Source organism: Ambystoma mexicanum, chromosome 4p (assembly GCF_040938575.1).
Source record: "Ambystoma mexicanum isolate Mex_15411 chromosome 4p, UKY_AmexF1_1, whole genome shotgun sequence".
Taxonomy (NCBI): domain Eukaryota; kingdom Metazoa; phylum Chordata; class Amphibia; order Caudata; family Ambystomatidae; genus Ambystoma; species Ambystoma mexicanum.
The window spans coordinates 168,094,026-168,103,359 of record NC_090927.1 but is presented as its reverse complement, the minus strand read 5'-3'; the positions used below and the strand labels follow the sequence as shown (position 1 = coordinate 168,103,359).

Here is a 9,334-nt window from a genome sequence, read left to right as displayed (position 1 = left end):
CCACCACGTGCTCAAATGCCACCGACTCGACGAATTCCACCTCAGGGTATCGGGAGTATTCATCCACAATGGCCAGGAAATGAGTGCCTACGGCCGTGGATCCGAAATCCGCATGTACGACCTCCCACGGCCGGGTCCCACGTGGCATTACTTCGATTTCAGGCTCCCGCTGGACTGGGGAGGCCGCCTGGCACCACACACAGGCCGCTACGAAGTCGTCCACTTTTTTTTCTAGCTCGGGAAACCACACCTTCAGTCTCAGTCTCGCCTTCGTCTTGGCGGCCCCTTGGTGCCCCTGGTGTGCCAGGTTGATGACTTCATGGATCTTGGAGCCCGGCACCACCAGGCGATCGCCCCGCAGCAGCAGGCCCGACCCCGTGAAGGACAGTTCGTCCTTCACCTTCCAGAGTTGCTCGAGGGTCACTTTAGCTTCTTGAGTGCGCCCTGCCACCAATTCCAGCACGGACTTCCAGGACCCCGACCGCATCGAGCTCCTCAAGATGCGGAAACACTCGTCGTTGGCCGCAGCACTCTCCAGTTCGGGTAGCGGCATTGCGTTGGGGGTGGCACCCTCTACCACCATCCTGACATGGTCATCGGCTTCCTCAGCACACGAGTCTTGTGCGGGTCCTCCACCGCCCACCGGGTGCCTGGACAGGTAGTCAGCCGCATTGTTGGTACCCGGCTGGTAGATCAGGGTGACGCTATACTCCAGAAGGGCCAACATCCACCTCTCGATTCTGGCTGGTGGTTTTGAAGATGATCCGGCCATGATCGGAAGCAGCGGCTTGTGGTCCGTCACCACTGTCACGGGTCTCCCCAGCACATAAAGCCGAAAATGCCGACAGCCCCACAAGACAGCCAGGGCCTCGCGTTCGATCTGCGAGTATCTCTGTTCGGTCTCGGAGAGGGCTTTGCTGGCATATGCCACTGGCCTTACCCCCCCATCTCTGCCCACTTGGGTGAGCACAGCACCGAGGCCAAACGGGCTGGCGTCCACCACAATCTCGGACTCCAGGGCGGGGTCAAAAAAAGCCACGGTATCATCTGCTGTCAGGGCGCCTTTGATGTCCTCGAACGCCGACTGTTCCAACGGGCCCCACTGCCAGGTGGTATCCTTTTTTGTCAGGGCCCTCAGAGGCTCCGACCTCGAGGCGAGATTCCTGATGAAACGCCCACAGTATGTTACCATACCCAGGAAGCTCCGCACATCTGACGCCGACTCAGGGGGGCGCGCGGTCCTGATGTCCTGGACCTTCCTGGGATCCGGAGATACACCGCCCTCCTTGAAGATGAAACCAAAGAACTCAATGGTCGGGCGGAGGAACTCGCACTTGTCCCTGTGGAGAGTGAGCCCCAGCGACTGCAGCCTCTCGAGGGTCTTGGCCAGACGTTTCAGATGTTCAAGTTCCGTCCTGGCAAAGACCAGAATGTCGTCACTAATGTTTAGGACGCCCTCCAGATCTGCGAGAGCGCCTCGGATCAAGTTCTGAAATACCTCGGCTGCTGACGACACTCCGAAACTCAGCCGCTTATATCGGTAGAGCCCCCTGTGGGTAGTGAAGGTTGTAATGTATCGGGACTCTGGGTGGAGGACAACTTGGTGGTATCCCGCTCGTAAGTCCAACTTAGAGAAGAACCGGGCCCCCTGCACTTCAGCAATGATGTCATCGATTGTCGGGGTCAGGTGTCGTTCTCTCCTGATGGCCTTGTTGGGCAGCCTCATGTCCACACAGATCCGGACGGAGTCCGGCTGTTTTGGTTTCCTCGCCACTACGATAGGGGATACCCATGGAGTGGGGCCCTCCACCTTTTCGATTATATCTAAGTTCACCAGGTTGTCTAGTTCCCTGTCCACCTGGTCCCTTAGATGAAACGGGATCCGCCTGTGTTTCAGAGCCACGGGCTGCACCGACTCATCAATGTGGAGCCTCACGGGGTCACCCTTCATTCTCCCAATCCCTTTAAAGATGTCAGCATATTTGTCCAGCAGATCGTTGATGTCCTCTAAGTAGACTGAGTACGCGAAGCTCACTATGCCAAGAGCCTCCGCTGCCGCACAACTCAACAGGGTGTTGCTGCTCACCGGAGTCACGTAGAAGCGGGCCTTGATCTCCGACCCGTCGTGCTCCACCTTGGCGACAAACGCACCGTCCAGCGGCAGGGGCTCCCGCCCGCCAAATGCAAAAATGCGGGCTCTCGGCGTCGCCAGCCTCGGGGGTGGGTTGAGCGCGGCATAATGTCCTCTCGCCATTACGTTGACTGAGGCCCCCGTGTCGACCAGCACCGGGACCGGCGAGCAGTTCACCTCCACGACGCATCTCGGCTGTCTCCTGCTCCTCCCCTTGAGGACTTCCATGCTGGAGACGAAGAAGATATTCTCCTCATCCTCTTCCTCCGCTTCTTCCGCCGGCGTCTCCTCTCCCGCCTGTTCCACCTGAGCTACATTGGGCGGGCGGTATTGGCGAGGGGTCCACAGACGGGGTTGTCCCCTCGGAATCAGTACAGGCAGGGTCGCCCTGCACACCCTCGAGAAGTGGTCGGGCACCCCACAGCGTCCGCAGATCTTTCCTATTGCCATGCACTCAGACGAGTGGGGAAGGTCATAGCCGCACTTCTGGCATGACTCCACTGGCTTACCAGTTCTGTCTCTGGGAGCCCCACCGGGCCTTCGCACCCCTCTGCCGCCTCGCCAGACAGCGCACACCTCTTCCGGCCTCGCTGCGCGGGATCCGGCCTCCATCTTGTTGGCACGGGCCTCTGCCACCTCATGGCACCGCCCGAGCTCCAGGATTCTGGGCAGGGTGAGTCCGGGCTCTCTCAGGACCTGTCGCCTCAGCTTGCCAGACGAACATGCCTGGATTAGCATTGTCCTCATCATATCCTCCGCATCCCCCCACGCACACCCTTGGGATAGGCGGCGCAGGCGGCCATAGAAGGTGTCGAGCGTTTCATCCTCCTTTTGTCTGGCCGAGAGCATGACAAACCTCTCATAGTCCACGTTGGCAAGGGGAATGAAATGCGCGAGGAGGGCGGCTTTGGCTTGGTCATACGAGTTGTCCACCGGAGTTAACGACTCAAATATCTCCTGTACAGCTGCTCCGGCCGAATACAGCATCGTAGCCACCTTGCTGTCATTGTCCGTGACCTGGGCGGCCCGAAAGTACATGTCCAGCCGTCCAATCCATCTTCTCCATCGGGGGCCCAGGCTGGACGGAGGACCCGTAGCGTCAAACTCCGGAATGGGCTGCAAGGCCGCTTGCGCCCTGGCTTGGGCCATGGCCAGGGGTGGTGGTGGTTGGTTTGGGGAAAAAGCGGCACCAACCGTGGGTGTAGGCAGCCCAGACGTCGCAGGATGTGGGGTTGGCTGTGGGGGATTCTGTTGAAACAAATCTACCAGGCTTTCGTCCTGCGAATCCTCCGATGCTGTGGCAGTCGCACCCTCCAGGGCGCCGAAATCACTCATGGGCCCAAGCGCACAGGCACCCTCGTACTAGTCCTGAGGGCCGCAACTTGCACCATTCCCCACACTGCCACCACCCTCGTGATGATGAAAGGGTTAAAGATGCTACCTTGAGGCGTCTCGTTCCAAACGTGGATCTCAGGAGCGGGCATGCCATCACCCACGTGATGATGAAGGGGTTGAAGAAGGTCCTTGAACCAGAAGTTCCAAAAATTGAGCTTCAAAAATGGAGTGGGCTGAGAAGGCCCAGCCACCTCAGTCCATCCTCCAGCTACCACACGACGTTACAGACTGAAAATTGGCTAAAACATCAAAATTCAGGCATGGGCCTGCGGGTTATGCTGCCCGCAGTCAGCAAATCCAAAAATTGGGCTTGGATGGCCTTCCTACTCCAAACCGGAGCTTTCGGAAGTTTCTCAGCCACGTGCGCAAGATGGCCGCCAGCCGCGTGTATGGTCCGCGGCCACAGCGTGAGACGAAGACATCCGCGGATGTTTCGTCATCGAAGAAAAAAAATTATCCGGGATCGCTCTCACCGCCGGGCCCGGGCATCCAACACTCGTCGCCACTGTTGGGGGTCTCTGGGTGCCCCCACGCGTGCCCGTGAGCCCCTCCACCCACAGACTCAGACTGGACACGTCTGTGTGCTTCGGGCTCCTCGGTCGCACTGACGCGGCCGGGAACGCCCCGTTTATTTAAGGCGCACGCGGCGACGTGCAACGTCACGTCGCCGCGTGCGCGTCTCCCTTACGGGGCAACGCCACATTAAGTAGCTCTCATTATAGTGCTTAGGGATTGGAGGGATCGGGTATGAAGAGGAGCGCTATAAAAACGTGTTCTCATTGATATTGCTGGTGGTTGAATGAAAAGGATTGTAAGAAAAGAGCAGCTTAAACGTGTCTCGCTAAAACCATAAGCGGTGTCCTTCAGAAACGGGGAATGCTGCCAGATAAAAGGATTTGGTTCAAGGCCCGGCACGGGATCGCAGTTTCCTGGCATTTGCGTCAGCTCCGCGCGCGGCGGGGCTGACTCACAGTGACCCCGGGCCGGACCAAACATGCCCCTTTGTCAGGCACAATTAATCCACGCCGATGCTTTCCGGGCCCTACCTCCCGTTTAGCTGCAGTCGTTAAAAAGGGAGCTGGGGGGCGGGGACTAAAAAAAACCTTCCTTGCCATATACATGGACTAACATAAATAAGGCAAATAATGTGATTATTTAAGTTAGTCCAACAGAAAGGTAACTCCGCCCCCACCTATTCTCCGCATTAAAAACTTTTTTTATATACACTAGCCAGAACCGTTCGGTATGAAACATAAAAATATTGCTTATCCAACAGCACCATCTGGCGGAATACGACCTACATGACTGTCCGCCAGACGTGATTCTAGAAAGCTCGGAGGGCATTCCTCGATGCTGACTCACACGGATGCTGCGGACACTAGGCTGGCGGGAGGGGCGGGTGCGGTATAAAAGCCCCCAACGCCTGCTAAGTCCGGGTTCGTCTGGGCAAACTCACAGGAGGGAGCTAGGCAGACAGTGCCTCGAAGAGAGCGCTTCCAGGTGAGGATAATTGAAACCCCTCTAGTAGGTTAGGAGGCGGGAGGTGTCTGCGTGCCGGGGTCAGTCACTGCTGAAGCAGCACGGATAGCATCCCGGGCGGGCAGACGCAGTATTATCTATGTCCTTAGCTCAATGGGTTGGTGCACCTGCTGCTCTAGAAATGTGAGTGCTACATAGGTTGGATGAGTCCAAGCAGTTTTTAATCAGCCTACTGTCCCATTGATCCTAATGCAATGCAGGCGAGGTGGCTAATGATGCAAGCAGGACTTTACCTAATGAGGGGCGCTTCGGAGATTACCCCCGCTCTGTGCGCTAAACCTAATATTTCTGCATCGTGCGCAGCGTGCTGCCTGCCGCATACTGCGACCTTGGAAGCAATCGGCGTGCGGCGGGCACATACGAGGCTGCAGTGTCAATAGTGGGCGCTGGGTGCGGGGTGCGGTGTTGCGGGCGCAATGGGAGATGTATAGGTTTAAACACAACCTTTGCTGAATTCAATGGGAAGCTGATATTGCTCTCACCTGTAGTGGTTTTAAACAAAACGATTTAATCCAGCGCAGCCTTTTTGCATCGCGGCTCACAAAACCGCAGCTCTCACATTGAAAGCGGGTCCCTATTGCAGTGCTTGTCCACTCCTCACACTGACAGCGCACATCGCATATGCAAACATTGGTGGGGGCCAACTGATTGGGACCATGGATGGTGTTATGCACCACTGCCATTATAAGATGCGACAGGGCTGGTGGGGACCTGTTTCAACGTGATGTTTGGGGGCACCACTTGCCTTCCTGCTGGGAGAAACAGTCAGAGGCAGCACCGAGGTGATTATTTTATAATGAATTCAAAAGAACGCAGCAAGGGGATTAATCGCTGCTGATTATCGTGGGCCAGCCAGCTTGGAAACCAAACAAATGATCTGTCTGAAAAGCTTTTGTTCGCCGTTTGATGGCAGGGTGGTAACTGCAAGGCGGCGTGACGGCCTGAGGGCAACAGCAAAGGCGTACAGTGCGGTGCGCACCTGGCAGGTTTCCTGCACTGAATTAAAAAAATATGTTTCTGTGTCACAAGACCGCAAACATAGTGCAGCCGTTGCCGCCCTGTCCCCAGAGCGCTGAGTCCATTTCAACTGAAAATATTGAAAGGCCCCGCTGCCGTTCCTGGTTGTCTCTGTCTTCCCTCGACCAGCAGAGCTCGCGGCAGATGCATCCTCTCACATATAGAATGATCTTGGCAAACATCTGGACATCCCTTAAAGCTCCTCCCTTTTGTATCCTGGAGCTCAGCCAAATGATATGCACTTTTGAGTCTAATGAGCTGCATTAGAACGAGAAAATACTTCAGAGCTCGCAGAACTGCATGTTCTGTTTTGTCATCTAGCGCTTTGCTGTGGGGCTGCGTCTGCTTCTAGGCACTCAGTTGTGTCCGGTGCAGAGGGCAATAAAGGTATGACGCAGCACCTTGCAAGTGGGCCACGCCTAGAAGCTAGTGTTAAACATACATAGTCTGCACTGGGCATCAGCAATGCAGAATGTCCCATGTTATGTGTGCTCAAGCTTAGGAGTTACATGTACTAGACGTTACCTGTGTACTCGCCTCTACACACTGCATGGAGGCTATACACAAATTGAAGCAGTGAAGCCATTCACTGGGCCTGGGCTCAGTCCTGTGCGTCTGCATTGCAGCAGGCAGTGCCACACCATGCAGGCCTGGGTGGCAGCTGTATACAAGGCACATATAATGTATACCCGGCACTGTGCCTTGGATATGGGCCATATCCACAATACGTTCTGATACCACTCCTGGGCCGGCATACTCAGTGCTGTACCTCAGCATCACAGTAAACCTCACACTATGTGCACGCTTTGTGCATGATGCTGCAGTCACATACACAGCATGTATTGTACACCCAACACTATTCTAGCACCCCAGACAGACTTCCGGCAGCGTGGGGCACTGTCAACATGTTAATAGTGTATGTATCCATCTTATGGCACTTGTGTAAATCACACAGCGTGTATACTCAGTGCTGTGCTGTACTCCAGCACTGCAGCCCTCTCCATGCTATGTACACGCAGCCCTGCACCCTGGCTAGGCCAGCTGCAACTATGCAAGTACTGCAGTCATGTCCTTAGGTTGTATACCCAGCTCTGCGCCCTCAGTAGCAGTCAATAGAGTTTACGTACCTGGAGCATCGGTTGCCGCAGGCGCCCGCCATAGCTTTGCATCCTTAGTGCTGGCGGATCAAGTTAGCGATGAACTAGGGCCCACATACCTCTGTGATAAAGTCACATGCTTGATGGCCATCTGTCACTCATTGTTACTAGGTGACTTAAACCTTCCCTCTCCACCCACTTCTCACAAATCTGAACTTCAGTCTTTTCTTAGTGACCACGCTCTCCACGCTTTCCATAACCTACCTACCCACACCAGGGGTAACGCTTTGGATCTCTCATTCATATTTTCCTCTCTCTCAGCCACTAATACTACTGTCACACCATCCATATATGATGATCGCTGCATTGTTTCCACCACCATCTCCTTACCACCCTCTGATCTCTCCCAGTGGCGTAACACAACATTTGCCCCCCTCCCTGCGAGCCATGCTTAGGCACCCCCTGACCCCAACTTGGCAACAAATCCTGAGTCGCACCACACTCTGGACGGGCCTAGACTACAGCACTTGCGCAATATGCACGAACGTGCTGCTGCAGGGGTACGCCGCACACTGCACTAGGAGAAAGATATACATGTGTGAAAGAAAATTGATCTATTGATTTAGGACAATCTATTCCTTTTGATTAATGGACTTGGTGAAATATCAACTACAAATGCCCACTTGGTCTCGGGAGGATAGCTCAGCGGCAATGAGCTTGCCTAGGAAGCAAGACAACATGGAGCAACACATGTTAGATCCCTGTGTAAGCACTTAGAAACCTCTGGATATTAAGCGCGTTATAAATAACCTATCATATACTTACCAAAGCCTTTTATTTTGTGTTTAGGCTACTATTCTACAGAAAACTGCAATTGAAAAGTTACGAGGCTAAGCCCCGCCCACATTTACCCACAAACCTTATATTCGGAGCTCATGCGTATTTGAGAAAGTGCATTCAGCAAGTGCTGTTGTTGCTGTTTGGGCTGTGCAGCTGGAAGCAACTCGATTTGTGTTCCCTGCTTCTCCCTAGGAGGTATTCATTTTGTGTGCGTATGTACAAACTGGCTGATTGTGTAAAACACCCATATAATTGACTCGCCGAGCACTTGCAACTTTTGTTTCTTTTATGCTCCAGCAAAATCATTCAATCGCATATACCTTAAAATCAGGTATGCCATTGAAAATAGACACTCTGAAATTAGTAGAGCAATTCAAGCGAACACCAGTAAAAACTGCACAATCAATGATCCCTTCAAAGTCTAGCGCCCCACCCACGCGCGAGCGACTCAAGCGAACACCAGTAAAAACTGCAATCAAGAACGCCTGCAAAGTCTAGCGCCCCACCCACGCACGAGCGACTCAAGCGAATATCAGTTAAAACTGTGAAATCAATGACACATGCAAAGTCTAGCGCCCCACCCACGCGCGAGCGACTCAAGCGAATATCAGTAAAAACTGTGCAATCAATGACACATGAAAAGTCTAGCGCCCCACCCACGCGCGAGCGACTCAAGCGAACACCAGTAAAAACTGTGCAATCAATGATTCAGGCGAAGTCTAGCGCCCCACCCACGCGCGAGCGACTCAAGCGAACACCAGCAAAAATTGTGCAATCAGTGATTCAGGCGAAGTCTAGCGCCCCACCCAGGCGCAAGCGACTCAAGCGAACACCAGCAAAAATTGTGCAATTAATGATACATGTGAAGTCTAGCGCCCCACTCACATGCAAGCGACTCAAGCGAACACCAGCAAAAATTGTGCAATCAATGATTCGTGCGAAGTCTAGCACCCTACCCATGTGCGAGCGACTCAAGCGAACACCAGTAAAAACTGTGCAATCAATGATGCCTGTGAAGTCTAGCGTCCCACCCACGCGAACACCAGTAAAAACTGTGCAATCAGTGATCCCTGCAAAGTTGAACACCCCAGCCACGCACGAGCACAATCTATGACTGTTGATATTCGCACATTTTATGCAGCCGGTTCATCTAAATCACACCACCCAAACACGGATAAAATGCTGCACATAGAGACCCCCATGGTGGAGACTTGTAGATCAAAACTGCTGACAGAACAGCCAACTATTGATCAGCTCTTGCGGTCTTAGTGATGTTACCATGGAAAACTTGCTTCAGAATGCAAATTGTCAGCAA

The 9,334-nt window shown here is 53.9% G+C and overlaps 1 protein-coding gene across 1 annotated transcript in view; it reads left to right on the top strand.

Moving 5' to 3' along the window:
* The first annotated feature begins 4,852 nt into the window (after nucleotides 1-4,852).
* The window catches only part of CLU (clusterin), a 177,929-nt gene continuing 173,447 nt past the window's right edge, over nucleotides 4,853-9,334 (top strand). Inside the window, exon 1 of the mRNA XM_069605621.1 lies at nucleotides 4,853-5,026. The gene's annotated coding sequence lies outside the window, so the exon portion shown is untranslated. The remainder of the gene's footprint in view (nucleotides 5,027-9,334) is intronic.